This window comes from Leiobunum rupestre, chromosome 11 (genome assembly GCF_980474605.1).
Source record: "Leiobunum rupestre chromosome 11, qqLeiRupe1.1.hap1, whole genome shotgun sequence".
NCBI lineage: Eukaryota > Metazoa > Arthropoda > Arachnida > Opiliones > Sclerosomatidae > Leiobunum > Leiobunum rupestre.
The window spans coordinates 46,735,703-46,750,758 of record NC_143394.1 but is presented as its reverse complement, the minus strand read 5'-3'; positions in this window follow the sequence as shown (position 1 = coordinate 46,750,758).

Below are 15,056 nucleotides of genomic sequence, written 5' to 3'. Positions count from 1 at the left end.
ATTTTATCCCTTCGATTTACTCGCCCGTAGTTCTAAGTTCTCGGTAGCGCTGAAGTGGAGCAAATTTAAAATTTTGATGACGTATTCTAACCTCGTCTTCACGACAAGCTCTTATTAAACGTTATACCATACTGACACACTTTTGGGTCTTAGGTCACTTTTGATAATAGAAAGTGTAGGAAGCTGTTGCATGAAGAGCTTACCACTCAGACTTGCAACTAGGGGCATTCCGGGGGTCATTGACTCTCAAAGTAAATGCTGGGACCCTCGACATAAATCATTCAAAGATGGGTCGAGGGTCACTAGGACCCTCAATTTAAATGAAAACGTTTTAGAAAATTTCACAATATATCATAAACTATTTGCTTTTTCTGTCGTTACTGTATATATTTATTTAATTTTCATTCCCCATTTCACTTCCCTACGAGTCAGTGACCCTCATGAAAAATATACATGAGGGAGTTCGGGGGTCCCAAGGACCCCTTAAAAGATACCAACATTTGCAAATCTGTTCCCACCCTCCTACGCATTGTAACCCGGCCACGGTCCACCTGGAATAATGACATTTAAGTTGCTGGCTGATTTGGACCTAGGGTGGTATCTAAGGTATTAGTTTCGCGAATAAAGAGAGTGTAAATGCGTGTATCATATTCCAGACATTCAACATTACGTAACCTTTTGTAATAATAATAATCAGCTAGGCTAATACCTAAGTCATCAAGCGATTTTTAAAGCCATTAATTCAAGTGGCCGGGTTACAACTCCCTACACTCACTACTACCGCTAACCTCAACAAGTTTTTATAGAAGGGGAAACCGAAGATCTCGGTGGAAAACCCCTTAAACCAGTGGTAGGAGAACTTGCAAACTGAACGCGGAAGGAGTTGTTCCGAGTTGTCACCCAGTACCACAAGCTGGGATAGAACCCGGCTCCTCTTGCTGCGAGGCGAAAGTGGCAGTGAAAACTATCTGTCCTCATCTTAATAGTATTTCGATATCAGACCCTTTCTTGGTATTCGTTACCAACTTTCACATTAATTCTTTGAAGAAACCTATCTGTTTCGCTGGACATATTTTCCGATATTTATGGCGTTTGCATCAGTAAAATAGTACCGCCAAAATGAAATTAAACGGCGGGAATTTCTTCCACCTCAGTGGCGTAGCGTGGGAGGGGCAAAGGGGGCCATGGCCCCGGGCGGCTTAGATGTAGGGGGCGGCCAGTGGCCTGGAAAATTGAAACGAACGCGGCCGGCCGAGATCGTGTATTAGAAAAATTATAAAAAATTATTAAAGGTCTACAATGTGCATGTTGAGATTAACAAATCTGTGTTTCTTGGCAATCGAACAAGAGGTACCAATTAATCTTGATCATTTCATTAAAGAGTTCGCATTGCTAAAAACACGCAATATAAAATTTTAATTTTTAAATGACTTGAATCCTTTTGCAATCAACAGACCAACAGATTTTTTGCTTAGTTGCGAAAATAAAGGGGGGGCGGCAAATTTAGGGTTTGCCCCGGGTGAAAGAAATACACGCTACGCCACTGTTCCACCTAGACCAATCGAGACCAATAATAATGTAATTACCGTATCTGTCGGTGTTGTACAACCTACGTCATTATTTTACTAAACTATTGTAAGTCGAGTATTTAAATAAATAGCTAATTTTAGCGACCGATGCATAGGACAAACGTTTGAGCTTTGAGGTAGAACCGTAAACCTTGTCCTCGGATGTACTTTCTATTTCTCAACCACAATAAAACAACAGTAGTATTTCATTTACGAAGTCAGTACATTGCAACCTATAGGTTTGTAAATTTTCAAACTATTCGTTAGGATAGCGTTATCGATGAATTTGACCTTGAACATTTTTGTCGTGAGTATTTCGTGTGAATAATGAATGAATGAATATTTATTTAACCACATTAATAAATTTTCCCTTTTGGTTCACGGAGGAGGCAGGGCCTCTCAGTTACCATATTGAGATAATAAATTTAAAGATAAGTCTACTGAAAAAAATATTGAAATAAAACTTGAGACTATATTTACCGTACATATACAGTTTGAATAAATAAGCCCGTAAGGGGAGATTAGAACATCCTTGGCTTTGTCGACTAGTGTCCAATCGATGTCACAGTCGTCAGTTTGGAACAGTGGCGTAGCGTCAGATTTTGGGCCCGCCTGTAACCAAAAACCACAGGCCCCCTAAAGTGGGACTTTTATTATTTTTTGGAGGGGGGATATTTTAGTTAACTGATAGACGATGATCAATTGCCTTTATCGAAGTTTTTAAAAGTTTTTATTAAGATTAATACTTAGTAGCTAGAGGATGAGGGACGTTTTCTTCAGTTCTTCTTGTATTAGGAATTTTAGAAGGCAGCACTTTTCACTTTATAGTATAATGATGGGCGGAAAAAAATCGAAGTTTGCTCCGGGTGGCAAAGGTTCTAGCTACGCCACTACTCTGTCCTCTTCGAATATTCAAAAGAAAAACACTTATGAAGTTAAAACGTTTTTATTGATTTTATATTTGGTTTTTATACATTGCTAGAATCTAGGAGCAACAAACACAACACCCCACACAAGGAGAACGCAACCCGTCAAAAGTCGTGCATTTTCTTGTGTACAGTTTTCATTGGTTAGACGCTATAGCGCCTGCTGCCGTCGGAAGGGGAAAATTCGGAAATTGTCTTCCCCAGCCCGTATACCGTTCAGCGAAAACGTTCGTCCAATGAAATTTGTACACAACACTGCTTTAGCGTGTTTAAAGGCTAGCTGCGTTGTCCTTGTGTTTGTTGCTCCTAGCTAGAATAAAATACGAGTTACGAGAACTATATTATTTGTTTTGATATTCTTAAAACATCTTACGTCTTCTGTTAACTCGTCAAAATGTCTTTTGATTTTTTTTGGGACTTTTTCCTTGAACTTTAGTGCAACACTTCACTTTTAGTGATGGCAGTGGCTTCCAATTTCACTTGATCATAGCTGATTCTCAAGAATTCTATTTTATTTTGTTGATCTGATAAAATCTTTAAGTCAATTTCTTTTGCTTGCAAAGTTCTTGACGCTAAATTGACGTTGGAAAGTATTTTGGTAAGTAAAACTAAAATAAAAATTAATTCAAATGTCTCCATCACTTTCCTAATTCTTAGAGCTTCATCTCTCTCGTCCTTCTTGCATTCCAAATTATTCTTGGTAAACGATTTAAGAATGTCCGTAAATCGTTCTTGAGTGAAAGTAAACGACTGGACCAGCGCGTTTAATTTAACGTTTTTATTGTAGTCGAGGGTTCTCCTGTAAATGATGCCAAAAGCTCCCAACGGTTAAGGCTTAAGGCTGGTTCACACGGGCAGTGTTTTCCTGATTTTCTCAATTTTCTCGTTTTACCACCTTTTCCCGTTGTTCTGGCGCTCGGGAATACGACTGTACACACGGACAAAATTTGCCGGATTTTATCACAGCGAGCGCTGCCGGGGAATGAGAAAACGGATAACCTTTTTTTGAGGGGCGTTGGGCTCGACCAGTCAGCGAGCGTTATGCCGTCACGTGGTAGACGCAAAAATTGTTAAGCCTATTTTTAAAGAATTTCAAAATCCCGTGACAGCGAAACGCTCGCTGATTAGTCGAGCTCAAAGTGCTTCAGAAAACCGGGAAAAAAAGTAGAGATATTTCAACATTTTTTTCTCCGTTTTCTCGTTTACCGGCAGCGCTGACGGCGGAAAAATCCGTTTAATTTTGTCCGTGTGTACAGTCGTTTTCCCGTGCGCCAGAACAACGGGAAAAGGTGGTAAAACGAGAAAATAGAGAAAATCAGGAAAACACTGCCCGTGTGAACCAGCCTTTAGTCCGAAAAAGGTGTAAATCTCTGGTAAAATGGCAAAGAAATTGGGTATTTGTCTCTCTTCATTTCAATCGGTTACAGTATCGGACGCCACTCATAGTGCTGGTTCCGTCATAGCCTTGACCACGGAATTTCTATATGTTTATACCCATTTCTTGAATTTCAATCAAAATCTTTTCGGCAGCACCGGCGGCTGTTCTGTTTTTTAAATCGTAAAATCCGAGGAACGTTTCTTAAAATAGAATGTGTTAATAGTCTTATTTGATTCATTTTGGATAATATTTACGTAACGAAAGCCAATGCTGTCAACAATTAGAGAGAAAAAAGGAGCGTTTTTTATATCTGGCACTAAAACTAATCGTAATTTTTGTCCTAAACATTGAATTATTTAATTTTGAATTTGAGGGCTTGGGTAGTTAATTTTTACTTGAGGAATATTTAAAACTGGTTTCATCAAGAAGCTGCAAGTCAGACAGAAAATTACCATTGTAGATCTCTTCAGCACTTTCTCTATGAGCTCTAAAAGCTACAAAATGTTTCGCCGGTTCAAGGTAATTTTAAACAAACGCTGCAAAACCTGACGCCAAAAGTCTTATCACGCAACGTATTTTCAAGCTTCACATCGACTGTTTTGTTTCTGGAAAATTGATCTTTTATATAGCAGGCCTGAATGTGAAATGAAGAATTTTCATGTCTTTTAATTATTTTTGAAAGGCCTCGCCAATCACGTACACCAACACACAGACCAAGATCCCTATTGGTCTCAGCGAAACGCCAGCAAGGCTCGCAATAAGCAGCGTCGAGTTTTGGGGAATAACGTAAGTTTAAAATTGTAGACCGGATTTGGTGAGCTTGCGATAAAATGTAGAAAAAAAAGATTTACCTTTACTATTCCTTGGGAAAGGCCCCTGTTTTCTACAGGATCCATGATCTATAATTAGTGTTTAGCTGTCAATGACTGTTACGCTTTGATTGGTTTCCCGTTTCGTCAGTCTCAACCATAGATATAGGAAACGTATATAATATAAAATATTTCAAAGGGAGTTAATACGGAGGTGACAGCTAGCAGAAACGCGTAATTTCTGCAGGCTATCCTTATAAGACGCTATCTATCGGTAAGAAAGCTCGTGCTATCGTCGCGAGAGCCATTGTCTCCTGCTTAAAAATTATACTAAAAGTCACCAACAGATGGTGTCTAAAGACTACGGCCTGCGGAAAGGTCAAGCACTTTGTACTAAAATGCTAAGAGAGCTCGCGCTCTTGGTCACGTGCCTTCCTCGGTGTCAATTCCGTATTTTATGTTAGGCTTAGACGCCCCGAAATTTATCTAGACCTTTATATACATTTCTTATATCTATGGTCTCAACGATAACTGGATCGGTTTCCTCAGATTGTACAGATACACCCGAATGGGCCGAATCAACTTCTATAAGTAATTAACTAAGCATAGTGTCCTTAAAGCCAATCAGGAACGTATAATGGGGGGATCCAGGGGATGCTCAGTGCCCCCAAATAAATACTTGAGCATCTCCAACCGGACCAACCCTACAAGAAATAGATTGCTCAACTACCAACTGTAATTTTAATAAAATATTCTGTTTTCAACGAAGTCAAAATTAATAATTTAAAAAAATAAAATAAAACCAATTTCGGCATATTTACTAATTTAAGTAGTGGGGGTTCAAAATTACGATTGTTAGGATCAAGGAATTGGCGCCCTCGAGTTTGGCGGCTGATTACGGGCCTGAAACCAATGTCAGACGTAGCTGGTTTAGAGAAAAAAGTCGTTATGGCATTTTTGGCAGTTCTTGTTGGACGTTTTCATCTTTCCAAGTTTCCATTAAACTCTTTTAGGCTTCAACTTTGAGGTAATAGAATATTCTATCAGTTCTGACTCAATAGGCGCTTAAATAACACTTCCTTCAAGGAAATCGTAAATTAATATTTCTGAGAGCCAGGAATTGCAAGGTCTGTTATAGGCTTTGTTGGTTTCAAATGAAAATGACACGCAGCGCCTCTCGTGGCGAGCTCGCGCGTAACTTGGTTAAAAGTGTTTTCCCCACCCCATTGAAATTAATGTAAAGTTGGCGATAATTAAACGTTAATTAACCTACCAAATGATATAAGAAATATTCCACTGACAATTTTTCTCGTTTATATGAACTTAAATGTAATATAAAATCGTCTTGAAAAATCGTTTATCGCTTTATAACATACAAAAATAATATTTTTAACTCGTCATGTAGATAATCGAACAGCTGCTCGTCTAGGTAAAGTTTGCGTTGTCAACCCGCGTATTAAAAAGCAAAATGAGATTTTAGAAAGTAGGTTGTAATTCGGAACAATATTAATACTTTTCGCGAATTTTGTCATCAGTGAATTATAAATATGACTTGAAATAAGTTTCAAGGTTTATTTAAAAGCTAGTTTCACAACTTTTCATCCATTGGTTCGTTCACAATGTATCTTTAAAGTAGACGAAAATTTTAAGGCGGTGAATCTTGCCGAATAGTGTATTTTTCTCTACGAACCTTGAATCTTGGCCAGTCTTAAGCCTCGGTTTAATCTACCGCGTATTTTGAAACGGAAAAACCCGATTACTATCGTTAAATGATGGCAAACGCTAATTGTAATATGAAACCAATAACGAAATACGTGGGATTTTTGTCGTTAATTGGACAATCTACGTATAGAAAAGGTCAAGCTCTTTTGGTAGGCCACGGCCAACTTTGATCACGTGCTGTTAGCGCTACAGCGGCCATCTCATTCATTCGTTGACGTTTCTGTGTTAACCTATGAGCAAAAGATGTGTATGACGTCAGCGCCCCTAGCGGATTATTATATTTAGAATAGCTTTTACATTGAAGCCATTATAACAGCCGAGCGTGGCGCTGACCTCCTACACATTATAGTACAGTTTATAGGGGGAAAATCCTTGCTCGCGGAATTTCGACGAATGTGTTGGCCGCTGTAGCGCGAGAGATGCGCGAGACATCAAAGTTGGCCGTGGGTAGGCAATCGTATATTTAACGTTAGGGAAACAGTTAACGAAGACAGCTCAGTAGTTCAAGGGCAATGCATACGAGACGTCGGTGACTAAAAAGGTCTACGATATAACAATTAATGTAAAAAAAATAATAATAAAAATATCTTAAAAGCTTTTTTTGGGTTTCTTTTAAATTCATTTATTATGGAAAAATGTTAATCAATTTTTTTTCTAAAAACGATTTGTTAATTTACTTTAAATCATCGCTACATTTACATTAGCGTCAACGGGAATTGTAGTTTATTTTTAACCAAGTTACGCGCGAGCTCGCCCCTAGAGGCGCTGCACGTCCATCGCTCGTACTCTATAGTGCTTGTTGAAATAATGGAAACTTTTCACCTGTAAACAGATCGTCCTGTTGTTTTCGTTAAGCCTTATTGTATCAAAAAAAAAAGCTACCTGGTTAAAAGGGAACACTTGTTGCATACCGTACAGGTGAAAAGTTTCCATTATTTCAATAAACATTATCTTGCAGGTCCTGGAAATTTCCTTGAAGATGTTTTATTGAAGCGTCTATTGGAATTTTGTCTCTTCTACCCTCCATGATTATTTGTAGAACGTGCGCACTATGTGATCTAATTAGTAATTACCTAATTTTGCTCATGAGCCCTTCCATAAAATCTCCGTCGAAATCCATAGACGGACCGGGTGAACTACAAGCAAGCATATGTACCATAATTACTCATAAGTATGCCACTATACATTTATTCCATTCAAAAATCTTCACTAACGGTTTGTTTCACCACGAACCAGTAAAAATGTGGACTACGATAGATTTTAATATTTTTATTCATCCTAGTAATTTTGGGAGTCACACTATTGGCTAATAACATATGTATTTAAGCCAATGGAAAACCTCTAAATTGAGAAGGAATTTTTGGTGACGGAATTTAGTCAGCCCAATGTAGCTTTATTGAAATTTATAAACTCGCTCGGTTTGTGCGGATGAAGTTAAATAATGAGTAGTTTAGAAAAATAAAAGGTTGGGGAAAATCAACGGGGTCTCGATCGAGAAACGGTTTGAAAGAATTTTTGGATTGCCTCCAAAATTCGTCTGTTGCTGACGTCACCCAGATGAGATCCCATTGATTTTCAATAGGATCTCATCTCAGTGACATCACGATGTTCGTTAGCAACGAAGTTACCAACAGTAGCCCCGCCAGGATTTTTTCGCGAGTAGGCACTGCGTGATTAAGAGGCCCCCATAAAAAACTCCTTTGTAATTTTTGTTGTTCTTTAACTAGCCAAATTGTATATAATTATTTAAAAATTTTATTATTATTAAATCAATAAAATTTTTATTATTATTAAATTAATAAAAATTTTATTATTATTAAATTAATAAAAATGTTATCATTATCAAATTAATAAAAATGTTATTATTATTAAATTAATAAAAATTTTATCATTATTAAATTAATAAAAATGTTATTATTATTAAATTAATAAAAGTTTTATTATTATTAAATTAATAAATTTTTTATTATTAAGTATATTATTTACAAATAAATATTACCAACTTTACTTTTAATCGAAGAATTCCACCCTACGATTACCTCTTTACCCAAATTCATCAACTACTTATTAAGGCTTGTCTCCCCCATTGTTAAGGGGGAAGACTACAGTGGCCATTGTCTAGTTTCGCGCTATTTCAAGCTGAACTGTTTTATTGTTGTGTTTTAACTTATTAAATTAATATTGATGTGTAAAACAGCCTCTTGTTTAGTGCTTAAAATAATTTTGACAATTTTAAATTTCAAAGTAATCTAATTATTACGTTTTAATTCGGACCCCCGGAGCTAAACACGTTGGGCAAGCGCCCAAACTACCCTATAGTAGTTGACCTCTTGAACAATAATTTTTCTCACTAAACTTGCTTTTAAATCATGACATTTTTTTAAAATATCTAATATTGCAATAAAGTTTCCCCTATTCCCAATATTGTCGGCGGATGTGTAAGTGTTCCCCTGAAGTGCTAAATCTTGTTGGGCACATAAAATAATAACTTCCACGTGTGTAGATAGGACCTCTCTGTTTCTAATAACGTCTAGTCTATGGTGGTCGTTAACCTGGCAAACTATTGATCCACGGGATTTGGATTCCATGTAGTCTAAGTACATTTTGTAGGCTAGTTGGTGAGAAGATTTGTTGGAAGTGAAGTGTTCTTCGAATTGTGTCCCCATGTTTTTCCAATCCGAAAATCCCTTTAGAAATGCAGTGTTTCTACTGCCTAAAAAATGACGGCAACAAAAACAATACACTGCATCCTTTGCAACTGAATATTTAATCATTTGATATTTGTCATACCAAGAAGAATTGAAACCTCGATTTTTACCGCCAATTAATCTTTTAGGAAAAGGATTTAGTTTAGGCTGAACTGGAAGGCAATCTTTATCTAGACTAATATCCAAGTTATTCAACGCGTGTAAGCCCATTTATTTTGAATTGGACACGTTGTTTGATGTATTTTGTGCATGGTTAGAGTTGGGGTTTGCAATTACTTCTGCAATTTCTCCTTCATGAGTCAGTTCCATTTCCATATCAGTACTGACGTTTGGAAGAACTTCAGCAGTATTACTAAAACAGTGACTGTTATCAGTCTCCAAGGATTCTAAACCCTTTCCCAATTCTTTGACTAGGTTTTTCTCAGAACTATAGTTATGGCTTTGCGCCGACGATTTCAAAAAACTTGCCATTGCACCTTTCTGATTACTAACGAAACTATCTTCCCTTTTCCATTTTTCTCATTTTTGGGACCCAGATAAAAATTTTCTGGTACTCATATTTGAAAATACTACTATTATATACTAATAGCGAAATAACCTTAAAAAGGTTTAAGAAAATAAAGCTTAGTTAAAGCTATGTAGTCTTCAAACAGACTTTTTAATAATACCAGCTATATCAAAGCCCTGAAAAAAGCGATTTGAATATTTTTTCTAGAATAGCTAATTAGCCTTGAAAAAGGCTTTTTGAATAATTTAGCTAGAATAGCTAATTAGCCTTGAAAAAGGCTTTTTTGAATAATTTAGCTAGAATAGCTAATTAGCCTTGAAAAGGGCTTTTTGAATAATTTAGCTAGAATAGCTAATTAGCCTTGAAAAAGGCTGTTTAAAAATTAGCTTAAAACAGCTAAATAGCCTTTAAAAAGACTGTATTGGCAAAGTTAGTCTCGGAAGAGACTTAGAAAAAATTTGACTGGGAGAGAATCGAAATTGAGAACTACCTGTTTGCTCAGGAGCAGAAAATGAAATGAAGAAACGCGCGTTATCTGGGACAAGTCCGACCACCGAAGGTCTAGGTCCTTTCTCTACGATCAGAGGTCACTGATATCACGTGATTTCGCAAAAGGGACAAGGAGTAAAAAAGAAAAAACCCTAATCCCCAGGACGCTCTCTATTCAAAGTAGTGACTAGTACAATGCTTTACGCTTCGAGCTCCGCTGGGATTTCCCTTCGTTTAAGCCTTGCAACGGTTTAAGTCGTATTAAAGAAATCCAGTTTCTCACTGTATGCCCCCTTTTGTAGAATTCCTAGAAACTAAGCTTATGTTTATTGGTTGGAGGCGAACAGGTGGTTTTTTTTGCTGCTTTCCTTGCACGACGGACTTCCCTGTCCCGGGCCAGTCTTTTGTTATATACTCTATATCAATGTTAACAGAGTACACTACCAAAAGCAGAAACCACAGAGTTCGCTGCCTTTGTTTGTGTACTGATTGAGTATAGGTGGTTCAAAAGGGAACGTTTTGTTAGGGCCATTTAGGACTCTTGGAAATTGGAATTGAATGGGAGTTCTTTTTTTAGGGGGCTAGATTACCAATTTTTAAAAATAAATAAAATTTAAAAATCACATTTGGAGGCCCCAGAGGCAATTTTAGAGGCCCCTAAAATAGACCTAAAATTTTTGAACCTAGGCACTTGCCTACTTGTGCCTACTGCTGGCGGGGGCACTGGTTACCAACCTTAGCCCTTAGCAACCACAGCGTATCGAGGCAACCTTTTATAGCCTAAAATTTACTAACCTTGGGGGAAAATGACCATTAAGTGATCGCTTTCCGAAAATGGAACAAGTAGTCGAAGTGGGATATTCCACCAGCGTTATTAAAAGTTTTTTAAAACCCATATCAACCTGAATTTCAACTATTTTTTCCAATAAACTTGCTTCTTTTATTTGACAATGAAAATTTATCGTGAGTCTCCGAGAACTTCATTAATTTGCAAATTAATTACATTAACAGAACTGTAGTTCATTTTAGCTACTAAGCCTTGGTGGTTCAAACCGGTTTAATAATGGCCGGCGGTTTACCAGACGTAGAGCTAATTGTGCGACCGCATAATCGGCATTTGAGATTCGATGACGTCAAATATTACGTAGGGTACAGATGACGCAATATCTGTGAAACAAACCGTTAGTGAAGAAATAGAGCTAGTAGCATACTTATGAGTAAATATGTTACATATGAAGCAAGGACTAAAAGCTAACGACTTCCAGGCCCTGCAAATTAGGCTGCGTCCGAAAGAAAAAGCTGGGAGATATAAATCAAAACCAAAGCGATAATTCAGCTCCGACTAAACACACGACAGCGTCTGTCCTTCGAAATTCTGCTATAGAAAACCTGACTTAGGTATAGGAGCGGAAATCGTTTCGCCTTCCTTCGCTAGAAAAAGTGGGGCTTCAACTTCCTTCTAAGTAGATACAAATTTCCAAGGGCCCCCTTTCAGGCACGGGCCAGCCCGCAATTGCGGGCCCACGCTACGCTACTGGTTTAGAATCCTAAGAAGGATCGAATCGATTGGGCTCATCCGTGGTGACAGGAAGTACTCGAAGGTGGTCGAACGCGGGACATGATACCAAAATACGTTCAACGTTCTCAAAAGCTTAGCCATCACAGTTGAGACATCCTGGATTATCGGCCAAGATGGCGAAAGGCGATCAGCCATTGGTAGAGCTCCAGTGCGCGCCTGAAAGAGCAAGTGACTCATTCGGTAGAAGGGCTTTAGGGATGGTTTGTGTTTCATATGGTAGAAGTCCATACTTTGATGTAGTTAAATTTCTTGGTATCACCTATTTTCCGAATCTAGGTAAACTGACCGTACTGGAATCTCTTTCGCCCGACCTAGCCTTTTCTGCAACTCAACTCCGACGCCCCCCTTTGGGACAATTCGCCCCTCCTAAAATATGGTTCGCCCGCTCTATATCGATGTCCTGGCTACGGCCCTGTAACAAAACTTAAGTCGATATCTCTATGTACATGGCTAGACAATTAAGCCTTTTTTGGCCACATACATTACGAAGGTATTTTAGACTCTCTAGCATAACTTCAATTGTATGCTTATTTCATCTTAATGCTACTTGCATCTTCAATACCAAAATTTTTCCCTAATTGTTATTTACCCCCAATTTTATTTCTGTGAGGGCTCTGTCCCCGTATGTTTTCCCCTGTGGGGGCTCGAACCCAGAACCCCCACGGGATTGACGCCACTGCAGTGCATAAGACTCTAGCTTAACACTAACAAAGTTGGATCGTGTTAACCTAAAACTTTTACCTAAAAGAGGAGAAAACTGGATATGGAACTGCATAAATACCATACCAATCGTTACATGTCGTTTGAAAAAGTGTTGGACGTCTATCAGTATCATTGCCAGTGATGGGCACCGCTCGTTTCATTGTGAGCGGTTTTGATGTCATGAGCGAAACTGAGTGGCAAAAAGTTTTTTTAAAAGAGCGTGAAATGAAAATGAGAGAAGCACCAATTTCAGCGCTCAAAAAAGAGCGAAAAGAGAGGAGCGCCGATTTTACTGCTGAAAAATACGTGAGCGTGAGCGGATATTTGGCTAGCGAGTGCGAGCGGTGAGTGAGCTAAGCGGCTCTTTGACGAAAATGCCCAACACTGATATTCATTCTTAGCTTCACTTTTTGGTGCCAGACTTCGTATATAGCTTTACTTTTAGCAGTCTATATTTTGTTAAATATTGTATATTCTGTACGCACTTTGATTTGGAAAAGACCTCGAGAATCTTATTTTTACTTCTACAAAATCTTGTTTAAGTCTATAAATTAAACGATCTCGTTTTTCCTCATCGCGATCGTGGCAGCTAGGAGCCTAGGAGCCTAGGAGCAACAAACACAAGGAGAACGCAGCTAGCCTTTAAACACGCTAACACAGTGTTGTGTACAAAATTCATTGGACGAGCCTTTACGCTGAACGTTATACGGACGGGGGGGTAGGCAATTTCCGAATTTTTCCCTTCGGACCAGCCTTGGAAATAAGGTTTTTTTTTAAAACTGGTCCTTCTGACCAGTGACCCCTAGCATATGAATTATTAAACTGGTCCTTATGACCAGTGACCCCCTAGCTTATGAATTATTTAACTGGTCTCATATAAAATGTTCTAATGTCATTTATAAGCCTAAAAAAACCTATATTACCAAAAGTGACATAAGACCCTATGTCGCTTTTGATATTACATGTTTAGAAGTTAGATTATGTTGGTAACATTTACTTTACACGTATTCAAAATCGTTAACTTTATTTTATGAGTACCACAAGAATAGTACAATATAGTACTATCTCGCCTAAGACTTCTACCATAGCCTAGAAGACCCTCGTAATTTACCGTATTATATCTTTCTCTAGGCCCCGTAACTCCAGAGTCCCCAGTCCGTTACCGCGTAGCCAGGGTAGCCTACCGTACTTAGGGGAAAGCGAGACTAGAGGATTGAGGGTTTGAGGCCGGAGGGGGGTTAGACAGTTCCACTCGTTTGAGGGATGCGAGCGAAGGGGCTCTACATAAAACCTCGGCGTGCGGTCGTGGCGGTAGTAAGCGGAGTCGCTGTACATAGAAATCCAGTGAATAGGGAAATCAAAATTGATATAAACCTTCAATTAAAATTTCATCTCCTATTATTTGGAATTATTAAACTGGTCACCTTCTGTTTTTTTTTGTTATTATTTCGAATTAATAAACTGGACACGGTGACCAGTGACCCCCCAAATTTTTAATAAATAAACTGGTCTGAGCAATTAATTAACTGGTCTTTGATCACCTGACCGCCGTTATTTCCAAGGCTGCTTCGGACGGCATCAGGCGATAAATCGTCTAACCAATGAAAACTGCATGACTTTTGACGGGTTGCGTTCTCCTTGTGTGGGGTGCTGTGTTTGTTGCTCCTAGATTCCAGCAATGTATAAAAACAAAATATGAAATCAATAAAAAAAGTTTTAACTTCACGAATAATCCCCGTAGAGGGCCGTAGTATGTACTTCCAATACAGATATATTTATACGTCCTGCCACCTAGGACTCTAGGAGCAACAAACTCAGCACGCCACACTAGGAGAACGTAACTCGTCAAAAGTATGGGGTTCTGTGTTTGTTGCTCCCATTGAGTTGGGAATAATAATCTAGAGATCCAATCAAATCTGCTCCCCGCGAAACAAGTTTTTGAAAATTACAAATGTGCCGTCTCCTCTAAAATGACGAGAAAACGTTATCATATGACCCGTGGCGCCATCCATTATTTTTGCTGGAAAACGAGTCCCCCCCCCCCCCCCGAGTCTTTTTTTTTCAAAAATAAGAAAAACTTTATTGGTGTATATGGCAGCGGAGGCCTTCACATCATGTGCATCATACAGAATTAGACAACAAATTTAAAGTATATACAAACAGCGATAAGAAGATAGATAAACAAACCAAAACCAAGACTATTGGACCCGGTAAAGTTAACGAATGCCAAAGGCGCGGAGCAGATTACACACGTCCGAAATAATCGGTGGTACACCTCGAGAAAAGGCCATACGGAGACCCGATACAGAGTGGAGAAAGTCACCTGCCGTAAGCGATGCCAAAAACGAATGGCGGGGACCTCTAGCAGCCCGACATTCAAAAAGAATGTGGTGAAGCGTCTCTATCGCCGCGCACTGACCGGAGCGACACACCGACGACGTTCTTAAGCGAAAACGGAAAAGCACCGCAGCAGTTGGAAGCCGTCACAGTTAACACGTGCTACTAACGAGTCTGGCCAACGTGGCAACCGAAGACCCGCAATACAGTCCCGTGACGGATCAGTCTTGTACCACCCAACCGAGTCTTATTTTAACGAACCATTGAGAGATAGATGGCGCCACGGGTAGAATGATAAAGTTTTCTCGTCATTTGGGAGCAGACGGCAGT